This window comes from Myodes glareolus, chromosome 19, assembly GCF_982192425.1.
Source record: "Myodes glareolus chromosome 19, mMyoGla1.1, whole genome shotgun sequence".
Lineage (NCBI taxonomy): Eukaryota > Metazoa > Chordata > Mammalia > Rodentia > Cricetidae > Myodes > Myodes glareolus.
The window spans coordinates 1,057,627-1,074,543 of record NC_142044.1 but is presented as its reverse complement, the minus strand read 5'-3'; the positions used below and the strand labels follow the sequence as shown (position 1 = coordinate 1,074,543).

Here is a 16,917-nt window from a genome sequence, read left to right as displayed (position 1 = left end):
AAGGGAATGGCCCCCAAAGGGAATGGCCCCCAAAGGGAATGGCACGAGTAAGAGGTGTGGCTTTGTCGGAGTGGGTGTGGTTCTGGTGGAGGAAGCGTGTCACTGTGGCAGTGAGCTTTGAGGTCTCATATCCGCTCAAGCCACACTCAGTGTCTCCATTCACTCCCTGTTCCCTGCAGGATGTAGAACTCTCGGCTCCTTCTCCAGCATCATGTCTACTTGCATGTTGCCATGTTCTACTACGATAATGATGGATTTAACCTCTGAAATTGTAAGCCACCCAATTAAATGTTTCCCTTTATAAGAGTTGTAGTGTCTCCTCACAGCAATAGAAACCCTAAGACACTATTTAATGACAATTTTCTACTTGATTAATTATAGAAAATAATGATTTTGTTTATCACATATCCAGCTTCTAGATAAATCTCTCATTAGTTCTCACTAAAAATTAATCATCGGATTTCTTAGTTGATATTGTATCTACCATAGATTATGACTTTTTGGTGTGTTTGATGTGTAGGTAGACATAATAAGGCTTCTGCTAAGCCCACATTTGAATCCTATGAAGAGGAAACAATGGGGGAGAAACTCTAACAGCAATTTTTGACTAAGAACTGACAACATGACCTCATCCAGAACTTCCAAAATGATGTCTAATGCTGCATGTCTTGATGTAGCTCTGTCTCTTTGGCAGGTCTTCTCTGTTTCTCATGCTTTCTGTTGATAAAATGCTGAGTACTGTAGGACCCGGGCCTTCCCTTGCTCCCTGGGATGCAAATCAAGGACTGTTTTGGCTAACCAGCTAAGCTTCTTGCTAAATTCTGTGCTCTGCTCTGCTAGCCTGGTAAACTAGCCGTAGGGCCTTGCATCACTTTGGAATGGTAATTTCCCAACCTGCCCGGGAGAGCTCACAGCACCAAGGTCCCTCTCACCTGTCTGTCACTGCCTGTGGAGAAGTTCTCACACAGTGCCAGTTCCCCCAACCCCTCTGGCTGGGAGGGGTTTCCATTACTGGGGGAAAAGGTATATTAACTCTGGATAAAGCTGAATAAATTGGCATTCACCTCTTGGTGAATGACCCGGACTCTCTATGTGTGTGTGTCTTGTGTTTAACCCCTAGGCCCTTGCCCAAGCTTACCCAAGTGGTGGTATGGAACCACGGTCCATACTGGGAGGGTGGTGATGCAGATCTCGAGTGATTCAACAGAGTACAGAACCTTGATTGGTTTTAGTCCTGTGAGCTGTGTCTTTTCTTGCCTTCTTGTGTTGACTATGATCTCCAATACAGCGAAGACAGTGGAGTCCATCTTTAATGGAGATGCTTGCAGTATAAAATTTCCCAGAGGGTCTGGTCTTTGCAACATTAATTGTCTTCCTGTGAGTTCATCCCTCTCTGTATATCAGAAAATACACCAACTAGGATGCATGTGATACCACAAGGTAACAGGAGTGTGTGCAAACACCATTGCATATATATACAGTCTGCCCTGAACTAAAACCTAGTCACTGGTGCATGACTGTATTAGGAAACTTTGGTTCATGAAAGGCTTGAAATTTACACAGGAAGCTTTGTGTGTATTGTAGCTATTTTAATTAATTTCATCTTTGTTCTGGTTGGTTTTATGTTAGCTTGACACAAGTTAAAGTCATCTGACAAAAGGGAACTTCAACTGAAAAAATAAAGCCTCTATAGGATCAGACTATAATCAGGCAAGTCTGTAAGGTATTTTCTTGATTACTAACTGATGGGGGAGGACACAGCCCACTGTGTGTGGAGACAGCCCTAGATCCTAAGTTTTGTTAGAAAGCAGGCTGAGCAAGCCATGGGGAGCATGCCAGTAAACACTCCTCCTGCCTCCAGGTTTCCACACGATTTAAGTTCCTGCCTTGACTTCCCTCAAGGGACTGTGATTATCTGTGGAAGACAGAAATCTCCCTCTACAAGCTGTTTTTGGTCAGGAGTGTTTTGTCATATCAATCAAAAAAGACAAGTTCTTATAGAAATCTGACTCCGTAACCCTGTGCAAGTCTCTGTGACCCTCTCGTTCTTAAAAACCAGCACTAATTATGCAGACAATGCCAAGTTGTATTGCCAGCTCAAGACAGACTGGCTCTCTTTGACCACAGTTGTAGTAGCGTCTATGTGCCTGCTCTGCTAAATCTGGGAAAAATAGACATTTTCTGGCAACATATCTAGAAGGCACTATCTATTGTGTGTGTGTGTGTGTGTGTGTGTGTGTGTGTGTGTGTGTGTGTGCATGGAAAAATCTAAATGCATTTTATTGGGAAGAGATTTTACCAACTCAAACAGGAGCAAATGAAGAACAAATAAAGAAACATCCTGTTGTCATAGGCAGACATAACTTCCCAAATATATGTCATAGGAGGCGTGCCAATTGTGGCTCCCCCATCCCAACTCTAAAACATCAAGTAATTTTCTATTTAATCTAATACTTCTGGATTCCTCCTTAAAAGGAATACAGCAAAAACACAGAAAAGTTGGTTCTCTGGAAAGAAACCCTAAAAGGAGAACAAGAGAGGAAATGTTGAAATTAAAAAGTTATGTAGAACCCTCTTTTAATTATAATTAACTACATTTCCATATCTTACAAAACACAGTAACATGTGGACTGGTTATAATTAGTTAAATATCAAACACATTTCTAGTTTTCTACAAAAATATCTCGAAGTTACTTGCGTTTAAATGAAATGAAGCTGTTAATACTTTTCTACAGCAGCAACTGCACACAGAATAGGCCACGGCAAGCACAAATCTCAGAACGGAGTTTTCCCAGAACTTCACTATGAAAAGTCTGTAAGCAGTTGGTTTCATAAGCATGAGTGGGGAGGTTTCTGCTAGAGGAAATCCACACTGAATAAGGGATGGAGATACTAAAAGGTTCACTTAAAGTACTTTTTATATTTATTTAGTGTCTTGTTTTTCTGTATCTGTGAAGAACACCATAACCAGGGGAACTTATAAAAGAAAGCATTTAACTGGTGACTTGTTTACAATTTCAGAGGGTTAGTCCAATACCACCATGGCCAGGAGGCATGGTCCTGGAGCATAGCTAAGAGCATACATCTTATCCACAGGTAGGAGCAGGAGGAGACCAATTAACTGAGCCTGGAGTTGGATTTTGAAACATCAAAGCCCTTCTCCAGTGAGGCCAACAAGGCCACACCTCCTAATCTTTCCCCATATAATTCCACCAGCCAAGGAGCAGACATTTAAATATATTAGCCTATAGGGGTTCTTCTCATTTAAACCACCACACTTAATGAGTGGTGTGTGTGTGTGTGTGTGTGTGTGTGTGTGTGTGTGTGTGTGTATGTAGGTACAACAGCGTGCCTATGGAAGTCAGAGAACAACTTGGAGGAGTCAATTCATTCCTTCCACGTTGTGGGTTCTGGGGATTGAATTTAGATGATCAGGCTTGGTGGCAAACACCCTTAGCTGCCAAGTCATCTCTCTGACCTGGAAAACAGTTTTGATGTATTGTAATTTTGTGTTTGTAATATTGTAACTGTAATTCTTTCTTGATAACTGTTTTGTTATATGTAATTTTACTATGTTAAAGTGAAAGTCTTTTTTGTATAAACAGAAAAAGGGGAAATGATGGAGGAGGGTCATCTGTCTATTTGTTACTTTCATTGGTTAATAAAGAGATTGTCTTGGCCTTTTTGATAGGCCAGCCCTTGGGTGGGTGGAGTAGACAGAACAGAATTGTGGGAGAAAGAAAGCAGAGGCAAGCAGATGCTATCGCTCTCCTCTCCAAGATGGACGCAGGTTAAGATCCTTCCTGATAAGCCACCACCTCATGGTGCTACACAGATTATTAGAAATGGGTTAATCAAGATGTGAGAGTTAGCCAATAAGAGGCTGAAACTAATGGACCAATCAGTTTATAATCTTATGGAGTCGTGTGTGTGATTTTCTTTGGGGCTTGCCAGCATTATGGGGTACGGGGTGGGACAGATACCCCAATAAGCAGGCCCCTTCATGATACACAGTTTCCTAGAGGGATGAAGGATGCATGACACACTCTAAGCGTTCAATTTTTAGCACCTTCTACTGTATTACATTCTTCTCCTACACTGTTTGATGTCTATAATGCTTTCTCTAAGCAACTGCATGATGAATGTGCAGGCATTGTGTGAGTTTCATTTCAGTGTATCGAGTTTTGCAATGGCCTCTTCAAAAGCTGTTTCAGCCAGAATGCAGGCAGGCAAACATGGGTCATAAAATATATAAAAAAAGTTTAGAACCAATTCCAAGTATTAAAGTGTGTGAATTGTATCTCTTAATAGATTATATCAAATGCCTCTTGATAAGCTCTGTAGAAATTATCTGTCAGTAATTTTGATCATCATCACAGGCAACTTCAGTAAGGTACTGGAAGTAACCTCCCTTCATTTTTATGTAGAAGACATTTCTCCTCGGATCAGTTGCTCCGCTATTGAGTACTTATCCAGCAGTTGCAGGATTGTAGTGTAGAATTTCAGCTCCAATTCTGTTTTCTCCCAAAAGTCCTTAATCAGTTGTGATTTCTCATTGGAGATGGTAGTTTTCTGCTGCGCTGAGTCGAACCCTCCAGGTGGAATTGTGGTCACTGATCGCAGCTGGGGTCACTGAGAGCAGGCTGTACACCTCCTCAGGCAGCCTAACTTTTTGCTAGGTCGTGGCCGACTGAAGCCAGGTTCATTGAACCACTTGGCCTGCTTGGCCAGTTTGACCTTTTGTTTTATTTATTTTTTATTTATTTTTGAGACAGAGGTTCACTATTTAGTTTTGGCTGCCTGAATCTACCCATGTAGATCAGGCTGACCAGGAACTTACAGAGATCTGCCTGTCTCTGCCTCGGAAGGGCTGAGATCAAAGGCATGTGCCACACCATGCCTAGCTTAGCTTTGTCTTCAGGATCAGCTATCTTTCTCATGATTTGAGGGCTGGAGGTGAGGCATGCATGAGACCTTCTAGTCCATAGCTGCAGCATTAGCACTGCTTTCTTCTGTTTTTAGCTCCGTCTGAAGTCCCTCCTTTCCCAACCAAGCTAAAAACCCAGTTTTTAAAGGCATTCTCTTTTCAAATGAATTTTCTTTATAACATTTTTGAGCTCTCAACAGCAGAGGTCTTGCCTTTATATGGTCTTATGCTTTCTGTTGTCCCACTGCAAAGTCCATGGGTGAATGTGTGTTTGTGTGTGTGTGTGTGTGTGTGCATGCATGCATGCATGTGCACACTATATTCATTTTATGTGCTCATGTGTGTCCACATGTGTGTGTGGGCATATAGACATGTTTGTGAGTACACATATGGAGGTCAGAGGTCAATGTCACATGTCTTTCTTTATTACTCTCCATCTTGTTTTGAGGCAGGGTCTTTAATTGAACCTGACGTGACGGTTAGTTAGAGGAGGCAGAAAGTTTCAGAGACCCTATTGTTTCTGTCTCCCAGTGCTGGGGGCCCAAACTCAGGTCTTCACGCTGGTGTAGTCAGAACTGTACTAAATGGACTTTCTCAGTGCCCATAGTTTCTTTTTAATGGTGCTTTTTCTGCCCCAGCATAATCAAGCCCCCCCCCTTTTTTTTTTAAAAAAAACCCACCAAACTGCACACTTTTGTTACCTTTCTGTTTGTCTGACTAAGAATAATAAGTTTGGATGTTATGGTGCCTTGAAACAACTGAGTCTATTTTTTTTAATTAATTTATTTATTTATTAAAAATTTCCACCTCCTCCCCGCCTTCCTTTTTCCTCCCGCTCTCCCCCTCCCCCCCCCCTCTCTAATCCTAAGAGCAGTCAGGGTTTCCTGCCCCGTGGGAAGTCCGAGGTCCTCCCCACTCTATCCAGGTCTATAAAGGTGAGCATCCAAACAAACCAGGCTCCCACAAAGTCAGTCCATGCAGTAGAATCAAAACCCAGTGCCATTGTCCTTGGCTTCTCAGTCAGCCTTCATTGCTAGCCACATTCAGAGTGTCCAGTTTGATCACATGCTCGATCACTCCCAGTCCAGCTGGCCTTGGTGAGCTCCCATTACATCAGTCCCACCGTCTCAGGGGTGGACGCACCCATCGTGGTCCTGACTTCCTTGCTCATGTTCTCCTCCTTCTGCTCCTCATTTGGACCTTGGGAGCTCAGTCCAGTGCTCCAATTGGAGTCTATTATTTTTTAATTCAGGCTCACTCAAAGTTTCAGAATGTGGGCCGAGTGCAGGTTGGATTCCATGCCAGGGTATGGCATAATTGAACTCTAGCCCAGTTCTCGGAGTATTCATTGCCTTCTGGAATCCCATGAGCAGTCTTTATGTCTAAATTTCCATTAGCATCTGATCTTTCACACTCTCACCAGAATGACTCATTCATCTCGGCTTAGAGCATTCTACAGCTCTTCTCCACACTCTTCGGCGTTCCTCCACCAAGCTGTTCCCGAGGCCTGGGAGCCACACGGTCAGGTTTATCACAGTGCTGACCTGCTTCTTGGTGCCCGTTTTCTGTACTGGTTACTTTTCTTAGCCAGAGAGGAGGTCTGATTGGGCTTATGGTTTGAGGCTGAGAAGGCTGGTCCCTAGGAGCTGTTTGTGGCCATGGCAGAGGAAGTGTGAGGTGGCTCTTTACATCATGTCTGCAACTGGGATGCCACGGAAGTGACCGAACCAGAACTAGAACCGGGCTAGAACCTTCAAACCTACCCTCTCTCTGTCCCAGAAGTGACCCACTTCCTCCTCTTAGGTCCCATCCCCAACCTTTCTGTGTCCTTATAGAACAGCTGTATCACGTGGGTCCACGTGAGGACTTCACTTTCTAACCATGACAGATAACAGTATGTAGGTGCTCTTTCTTCTTCGCAAATACTTCATAAATACATCGCTTTCTTAACCAGGTCTTTTTCAAGAGAACTTTTAAACTTTCAAACAAACCAGCTTTCTTTGTTTTTAACGGATATGATTCTATTAGTTTCCTGTTGATGTTGTACCAAATCATTGCAAATTTAACAATTCAACTCAACATATTGTATTTTGTTGTACATTTTCACAAATCAGAAATGTGGAGCTGGGGTCTCCAGGTCGAAGTCTGAGGGGGAAACTTTTGTCATTCTGTGGCTACGGTGTATTCCTTGGCTTCTGCATTTCAGGTGTTAAAATTGATGGGATATGGTATATAACAGAGAAGAAAAAGGCCTGCAACTCAGAAAAAAATGAATTAGTTTGATATTTGTATAAAATCAGATGAAAAGAGTCTTGGTGACAGGGAGGTCAGCCCTCCCCCCCCCCCCCCCCCAAGCCCCAGTCTGCTTTGCCTCTTTCCCTGCTGGTGCTGTAGTTTCACACACATTTCCCCTGAGAATACTTGTGGATACAAATTAGCCCTACTTGGGTAGTGTGGGTATTCTCTCCACTCCCAGACTGTTCCCTTCATCTCACCTACAAAGGCCCTCCCTCTTAGCCACACAGTAACATATTCAAGGTTATGAGGGGTTAAGATATAGACATCATTCAGCTGACCTCGGGGAAGCTTTACTCTAACTGTAAATTTTAACTGTGTTTTAATTTTTGCCCTGCTGAATTTTTTTTTTTTGGGAGGGGTGGGGTGGGTAAAAGCTAAGATTTTAGAATGTTTGAAAACTGTTGTAGTTTAAACTTTGAGGACAATACATAATAAGAGTGTATTTAGATTGGCAAGGACATGTTGCTTATGGAAGGCAGGAGGAAAGCTGGTATTTTTAGACAAAAAATGAACTAGCAACTGTTTATACAAAACCAGACAAGAAGAACATTAATGACATTAGAACTAAATTGAAACAGCATGACTTCACAATGCTAAAAGGGCTTCCACTGTGTCTCTGAGGTAGCCTAAGTAGTACTTGGTGCAACTGTGCTGTCTGATAACCAAACACAGTCCTGGAATAGACAGTGGATGCAAATTGTGACATTTTTTTTTTTTTTTTTTTTTTTTTTTTTTTTTTTTTAGCAGTATGGGCCAAGGGTTCTTGGCTCTGTTTTAACACATCAGCAAAACAGAAGGGAAATATTAAGGTACATGTGAAGCTTTTGTCTGGGTTTCTTGATTGTTTGCTTTTTTGTTATCTATCTTTGTACCAGAAAAGAGTTGTAATTTTTCCCGCTATGATCAGTGTTCATAATGGATTAGTAAATTTCACCATGAATCCATAATTGGTTTGCTAGAATTATGACCTGGAAACTCCCAGCAGGGCTTAGCCTTCACCTCCTGGCATTCCTGGTATTTGCCACCTCAAGCTTCATGCAAATGGTATCAGCTCAGCTCTGAGTGCTGGGATTGTTTGCATAATTGTCATTTCCAGTGTTCGAGGAGAAAGCTGAAATCAATGTGCACAGTATCTGAACACCATTTAAACATGGTACAGCATGAGTAAAGGGCTATAAAACCCCTTGGCCATCTTTACAATTAAAGTATAATCCACTCCAGGGACAGCAAATGGTTTTTAATATGCTCAGCTCTAAGATAAGCGGTGTATGAAAAACATGTACTAATGTATTTACGCCTAATGAGAAGTCTTCCTGGATTTTTGCTTACCATTATTTGATACTATAATCCTTTTATTTAGGAACAGATCTGTCAAAAACATTGCCACTCATTCCCACCTTTAAATAAATTATAGACCTTCTAGAACTGCAGGAGACAAAGTACTGACTCAAACACTACAAAATTCATTTGGAGAGGTGCTCTTGCCTAACTGAAATTGCTTTCCTATAAGTTAACAGGATGATTATTTTCCAATCTTAACTTAACTGGATTTAAAACATCTAGGAAATTCACCAATGGGCATGTGTACAATGGTGCGTCCAGAGAGATTTAATGAGTTTGGAAGACCCTACCTTGAATCTACCATCCTATAATATCTAGGCTACTCGTCTGCAAGCCAGAGGAGTGAGGTTAGAACCAACATATGTCTCTTTCTGCTCCCTGTCTGCATGGGATGTAACCAGCTGCCTCATTCTGCTGCCGCCATGGTCTTTCCCACAGCCATGTCTGTGCCACCATGACGGCATGATTTTGCCCTTAAACTGGGAGCCAGAACAAACCATTCCTACTTTAAACTTTCCTAGGGGGTAAGGAGAGTTCAGGTATTTTGCCAGAAAAAATGAGAAGAGTTATTAATACTGGATTAATTAATTTAACTGAAATTAGGATTCTAGGGGCTGGAGAGATGACTGAGAGGTTAACCATACTGGCTGCTCTTCCAGAGGTCCTGAGTTCAATTCCCAGAAATCACATGGTGGCTGACAACTATCTATAAAGAGATTTGGTGCTGTCTTCTAGTGTGCAGAAATATATGACAGAATACTGTATACATAATCAATAAATAAATCTTTAAAAATAAGAAATTAGGGATCTAGAATTAAAGTAGTTTCCTCTGACAGCGATCAATTTGCTTGCCTTTGTCTTCAGGCATGTATGATTACCAAAGGAAATCTTTCTGCTACCCTTGGGCATGGGTCTTTTGCATTAATAGTCTTAAGCCTTCAGAAGCGTCTTCCTACTACTTTGGGCTATTTTCTTACATTTTAACAACATTATTCCTTATCATTACCTTCAGATAAAAACCATAGGAATGTTGGATCTTATTAGCCGTTTTCCACATCTCTTAAACTTTCCTTTGTATTTTCCTCTCTTTAATCTTCTTACTCTAGTGCTGAGTGATTTCTTTAACCTCGTACTTCCAATGGTAACTGCCACATCATCTGCTTATAGTCTCCCCATTGATAAGGACTCTATGTCAGGAGTGTTATTTTGACAGGAATTGGGAGAATGTAATGCAGGAAACACTACTGGAGGAAGGAGGCCAGTAGAGAGTTCTTGTGAGATGGGTAAGAGATAATGGTAACTTGTACTGACTGGGAAAACAGAGAAAGTAGGTGAGTAGAACAAGTTAGGAGTTGGTATACACAGGATGTAGAGATAGATTTGATAATCAAGAAAAGAAACATGACAAATACGAGGTTCAGGCTCAGGCTTTGGCATCTGGTTGATTGTCATGTGATTCCTAGCAAACAGATCTCAGAGATAGGAGTGTGTTTGGCATGGACACTGATTTCAGGCTTGAACATGTTTTAGATACTCTTAAGTCATGGGATTCAACTCCTCTGTCTGTCCGTTTCTTTCTCCCCCCTCCCTACTCCCTCTGACTCAGGATCTTGCGGTGTGGCTCTGGTTGGCTGGAGCTTGTTGTGTAGATCAGGGTGGTCTCCAACTCATGGCGACTCCTGTCTTTTCTTTAACGTTGAGATTATAGATTATAGATTAAAGAGACATGGCATGAAAAAGTAATACAGAAACAGAGGCTCAACCTAAAAGCAGCCTGAACTCAGTCGACCCAGAAGCTGCGTAGTTTGTTGGGGTTGGAAGTACGCTGTGTATTTCTCAATGAAGAAGTGTGGTACTATAGCAAAGCACCATCTTGAGAAACTCATGCCCAAGCTTGTTGCTTTGGGAAAAATGTCCTTAACATTTTGACTCTTCTTTGAACTTACAACAAATGTGGCTATGATATCCTGACCAGTAACTATCTGTGACTCAATAGGTCAAGATAGAATTCTACCAAAGCAAGCTCATTGAAAAATAGATTCAATGTGATTCAGGTTGGAGATATAGAATGGAGTGGAACTCACTTTTCAATTAAGACTAATGGCTTGGGAGACCAATTAAAGAGGGTTGAGACTGGGTAGGCATGTAGGGAATGAATCTCAGAAATCCATAGCATAGTCAACAGAAAGTGTGACATCTGCTGTGCCTCTCAATCCAGTAGAGTTTGCTGTCTGATCCTCTGTTAGGACTTTTGAGGATGATCAAGGCTCAGATATACAGTGAAGCTTAAACCTACCCTATGCCGGAGGTTAACATTAAGCTAATCTGTCTAGAATATGTTCAAAATGAGAGAATTTCGTTCCACACTGCCTTGTACTAGTGATTAGGAAAACTTAGAAACTGTTCCAATAAACTCTAGTTCCAATCCATCAAGCAACTAGCAAACAGGACAATGGAATCATCAACCAACTAGCAAACAGGACAAGGGTTGAGCAGAAGTAAGAAGCAGAAAAGATAGATCGGAATAGGGAGTTGCCAGGGCCCACAGATGTGAGTCTGTTCTTGCTCCTTCAAAGGAGATTGGCAGGAGGTTCCAGGGAATGGCTGCCTGCAGGATACTTGGTCTAAGGTTGTGGTCATTACATGCCATGTCCAAACAAGAGTGTTTGACTGAAGATGCTCTGTTTATTCCTTATATCATGTTAATGAAGTCTGTTGCCTCCCTCTTCTCCTTTTGGAGTGGGGTATATAAGCATGTGAAAAATAAAGGCGGGTGATTTCATTATTCATTGAATTTCCTTCCCGGTGTTGTTCTGTGTTTCTGTCTTTTATTTCTCTCATATCTCTGTTACTTTTGCTTAATAATTCCAATCCTATTCTCCATTGTCCAAACTGTGTTGAGGCTGGACCTCAACAGTTGTCGCCCCAACATGTGGCTATGATAGGTAGTGGAGTAGATATCTATGCTTGCCTGTATCACCATTCCAGAAGAGATCTTTAAAATCTTTAAAAATTATCTTTTTATAATTTCTGCTTTGTTGATTGGTTCATATGTATGCACATGCATGTACATATGGTTTAGAGATATTTGTTTATACGTATGTTCACGTGTGCATGGTTTGCATATTTGTAGCTATACATATATACCATTTAGAATTATTCTTATATTAGCATACAAACTGGGGTTTATCATGGCATCTTCATTCATATGTGCCATGATATTTGCTTGCATTAATTTTCCTCCTTATTGCCCCATGTCTCCTTTTCCTCTTCACCAGCTTCCCTTTCTTCCCCAGGTTAGTCTTTCCCACTGTTTTTCAGTTACATGTATGCCATTAACTTCTCTATTTTTCACATTTCTTAAGATAACCTCTCCCTTCTGATAATCCCATTTATGGTTTTGTGATGGGCAAATACACTTCAAACCAAAACTAATCAGAAGACATAACACTACTCATCAAAAGGAGAATCTACCAAGAGGACATTGCAATTCCTAACATCTATTCACCAAACACAAGGCACCCAAGTTTAAAAAAGAATTATGACTACAGTTTGATCATATATTGGTATTGACCCTTATGCATTGATAGTTGGAGACTTTAATACCTTACTCTCACCAATGGACAGGTCATCCAGACAAAAACTAAATGGAGAAATACTGGAGCAAACTGATGTCATTAACCAAATGGACCTAGCAAACAGAGATGATTTGACCCATTAAACAGGAAGAATACACCTTCTTCTCTGTATCTCATAGAAATTTCCACAAAATTGACCATGTACTCAGACACAAAACAGGTCTCAACCAATGCAAGAAAATTGAAATAGCACCCTGCATTCTATCTGGCAACCATGGGTTGAAGCTGGATAGCAACATCTACAGAAAGGTTACAAACTCATGGAAACTGAACAACTCACTATTGAATGAAAAAGGGTTTAGAAAGACATTTATAGAAAAACTTTCTAGAATTGAATGAAGATAAATAGACAACATATCCAGACTTATGTGGCACAGTAGCAGCAGGTTCAAGAGTCAAGTTCATACCACCGAGTGCCTGCATGACAGTAGTGGAGTGACATCATACTAGCAGCTGAACAGCACACCTAAAAGCTCTAGAACAAACAGAAGAAATCACACCTCAAAGAAGTCTACAGCAAGAAACAATCAAACTTAGGGTTTAAATCAATAAAATACAAGCAAACAAACAAAACCATACAAAGAAGCTAATAAGAGTGGGTTGTTTGAGAAAATTGATAACAAACTATCCAAGTAATTAATTGATAAACTGTGGAAAATAACTAAAAGGCAGAGAAAGAATATCCAAATTAACGAAATAAGAAATGAAGGAGGAGATGTAACAATAGTCACTGAGGAAATTCAGAGTGTCATAGAGCATATTTTAAAAACCTGTACTCCACCAAATTGGAAAGTAATTTTCTTATGTACCACTTAGTAAAGTTAAATCAGCACGAGATAAACATTTTAAGAAGACACAACCTTAGCAGAGTAGAAGCAGTAATTAAAAGTTAACCAACAAACCAAAAAAAAAAAAAACCCAAACCAAAACAACAAAAAACAAAAAACTCCCAAAGTAACAAAAAACACCAAAACAAAATTCAGGGCCAGATAGTTTTAGCACAGATTTCCAGAATTCTACCAGACTTCTAAAGAAGAGTTAATACCAACACTCTTCAAATTATTTCACAAGATAGAAACAGAAAGACCATTGTGCAATTCATTTTATGAGGGTACAGCTATCCATACCACATAAAAACCCAACAAAGAAAGAGAATTACAGTCTAATTTCCTCTATGAACATATAAACAAAACTTCTCAATAAAATGTTTACAAACTAAATCCAAGAACGTGTTGAAAAGATCACCTACCATGATCAAGTAGTCTTCATCCCAGAGATGCAGGGATAATTAAACATATATAAATTGATAAAAGTAATCCACCATACAAACAAACAAAGATAAAGACCGCGTGATCATCTCATTAGATGCATAAAAGGCCTTTGGCAGAATCCAACACCCTTGCATGATAAAAGTCCTGGAGAGATTAGGGATACAAGGAACACACATCAATATAATAAAGGTAGTTTAAAGTAAGCCCATAGCCAATATCAACTTAAATGGAGAGAAACTCAAAGCAATTCCACTAAAATCAGGAACAAGACAAGTTGCCCATTTTCTCCATACTATTCAATATAGCACTTAAAGTCTAAGCTAGAGAAACAAGACAACTGAAGGAGATCAGGGCATTCAAATTAGAAGAGAATAAATCAAAATATTTCTATTTGCAGATGAAGATAGTATATATAAATGATCCTTAAAAGTCCTCTGGTAGACTCCTCCAGCTAATAAACACTTTCAGCAAGATAGCTGGTTACAAGATTCACTAAAAAGATTAGTTTCCTTTCTATATACAAATGATGACCAGACTGAGAAAGGAATCAGGGAAACAGTACCTTTGACAATGGCCTCAAATAATATAAAATATCTTGGGGGTAACTCTAGCCAAGCGAGTGAAAGACTTGTATGGAAAGAATTTTAAGATGTTGAAGAAAGAAATTGAAGAAGCTATCAGAAGATGAAAAGATCTCCCATGGTTATGGATCGGTAGGATTAATTTAGTAAAAATAGCCATTCTACCAAAAGCAATCTACAGATACAATCCTCATCAAAATTCCAACACAGTTCTTCACAGATCTTGAAAGAACAATTTTCAGCTTTATATGGAAAGACAAAAAACCCAGGATAGTAAACACAATCCTGAATAATAAAAGAACTGCAGGAGATATCACCATTCCCAATTTCAAGTTGTAATATAGAGCTACAGTAATAAAAGAAAAAAACATTGTCAAAAACAAACAAACAAATGGTGGTCAATGGAATCTAATTTAAAACCCAGACAAATCCACATACCTATGAACACCTAAATTTTGATAAAGAAGCCAAAAATACTTGCTGGTAAAAAGAAAGCATCTTCAACAAATGGTGGTGGTCAAACTGGATGTCTACATGTAGAAAAATTCAAATACAGCCATGCTTATCACCATTCATAAAACTCAATTCCAAATGAATCAAAGGTTTCAACATAAGAGCTGATATATTGATCCTGATAAAAGAGAAAGTGGGGGAATAGTCTTGAGCTTATTAGCGCAGGAAAAGACTTTCTGAACAGAACACCATTAGCATAGGCACTAAGATAAACAGCTAATAAATGGGACCTCATGAAATTGGAAAACTACACAGCAAAAGACACCATCATTCAGAAAAAAAACACAGCCTACAGAACAGGTAAAGATTCTTTTGTTTTTTTTTTAACTACATTTTTACTACACATCCGATAGATGGTTAATATCTAAAATATATGCAGACCTCAAAAAACTGGATATTAAGAAAACAACCGATTTTAAAATGTGGGTTCTCAACAGATTTGAACAGAGTTCTCTTAAGGGGAAACTCAGATGGCTCAAAAGAAACACTTTAAGAAATGTTTAACACCTGTAGTCATCAGGGAAATGCAAATGAAAATTACTTAGAGATTTTATCTTACACTAGTCGGAATGGCCAAGCCCAATAAAATAAGTGACAGTTCATGTTAGTGAGGATGTGGAGTAAAGAAAACACTCATCCTTTGCTGGTGGGACAGCGAATCTACAGTCACTATATAAGTCAGTGTAGTCGTTCCTTAGGAAGATGGGAATCAATCTACCTCAAGATCCATCTGTATCACTCCTGCATGTACCCAAAGGTCACTCGTTCTATCACAGAGACACTTCCTCAGCCATGTTCATGGCTGTTCTCTTCATCATGGCCATTAATTTGAGGAATGGATAAAGAAAATGTTCAAGTAAATGGATTGACCTAGAAAAAACAAAAATGATCCCAAGTGAGGTATCCTAGACCCAGAAAGGAAAATGTGGTATATATTTGCTTATATGTGGAAATTAGCTGTGAAATCAATGATAAACAAGCTAAAATCTGTAGAACCTCAGAGGTTAGGTATGGATTAAGGTATGGGGATGGGACAGATAGATCTCCCTAAGAAAGGGAAAGAGGACAGATAATTAGGGATGGAAGGGAAGGTGACTGGAACAGAATAAAGTGGGGGAGGAAAGGGAGGAATGGGATGCAGGAGGAAATATGGAGGGAGACAGCTAAACTTAAGGTTATTATGTTATTATTAACAGCCATTTTAGGATTATTATGGAAACATAACAGAGTAGAACTTCCTAAAATGTTTACATATATGAAGGTGATCTAAATGAGATAACCAAGTAATGGGAGACACAGAGCCATAGCTGGACATTGGAACTGGCTGACATTTTCAGAGGGTTAGTCCATTAATGTCACGGCAGGAAGCATGACCACACAGGCAGACATGGTGCTGGGGAAGGAGCTAAGTGTTCTACATCTGGATCTGCAGGCAGCAGGAAGAGAGAAGAGAGAGAGAGGTTCTGAGCCTGGTTTGGGCTTCTAAAACCTCAAAGTCGACCGACCCCCACTGACATAGTTTCTCTAAGAAGGCCACACCTACTCCAACAGGACCAGGCATCCTAATGCTTTCAAATAGTCCCACTCCATATGAGCCTATGGGGGCCATTTTATTCAAGCTACCATCACCACTGTATCTCCAATGCCTAGCAACAATCAATGAGTGTTAATTAAATGAATGAATAATCAAATGAATGAGAAGATCTTAACTCATTGGAATGTCTTGTGCTTAAAGAAGGTGGGCCCTTTTCCCTGGAGGCGTGAGGAAGGCATGCGGCAGCTGGAGTAAGAGACCATTCTTATTGTTCGTGAGCAGATCCTCCTCAGCTGTACCTCAGGTCAAAGGCTAGTACTTCTCTGACCTCGGTATTCTCATTTCCCAAGTGGGAGTGATTGCCTTGATTATCTAGGAGGATTGCTATGAAGACCAAGTGAGGTCTTGAATACAAGTGCTTTGTAACTGAAAATGCAACAAACAGACTTCAGGAATGTTGGTAGAAATTGGTCCTTAATGGCCATTTTTCTTAGGTGGCCCATTATTCAGGTGGGCAAGTTTTGACATAACTCAGGTTGTGAAATCTATTTATATAATAAAATTTATGGATAAATTTCATTCAAAAGTTATATTTTAACAAATTTTACTTTTAAAATTATCTGCAAACAGAGTATTCTTTTTCTTCCCAAGAGCAGAATGCTGTATTTTTCTTGTGTCTATTCACCTTGGTGGCATTTTGGGGATTTACAAATGAGAAACATTTTCCTTTCTCCGTTGGACTTTCTTTCAGCAGGTAAGGACATCGTGGTTTTGTTTTACAGTGTGTTGTTGCTTAATTTTGGCTCCATGTGTT

At 40.0% G+C, this 16,917-nt stretch overlaps 1 pseudogene; it reads right to left on the bottom strand.

Annotated features, from left to right (window-relative positions):
• Positions 1-4,055: 4,055 nt before the first annotated feature.
• LOC125414969 (14-3-3 protein theta pseudogene) lies at positions 4,056-6,074 on the bottom strand (annotated as a pseudogene).
• Between the last annotated feature and the right edge of the window lie 10,843 nt (positions 6,075-16,917).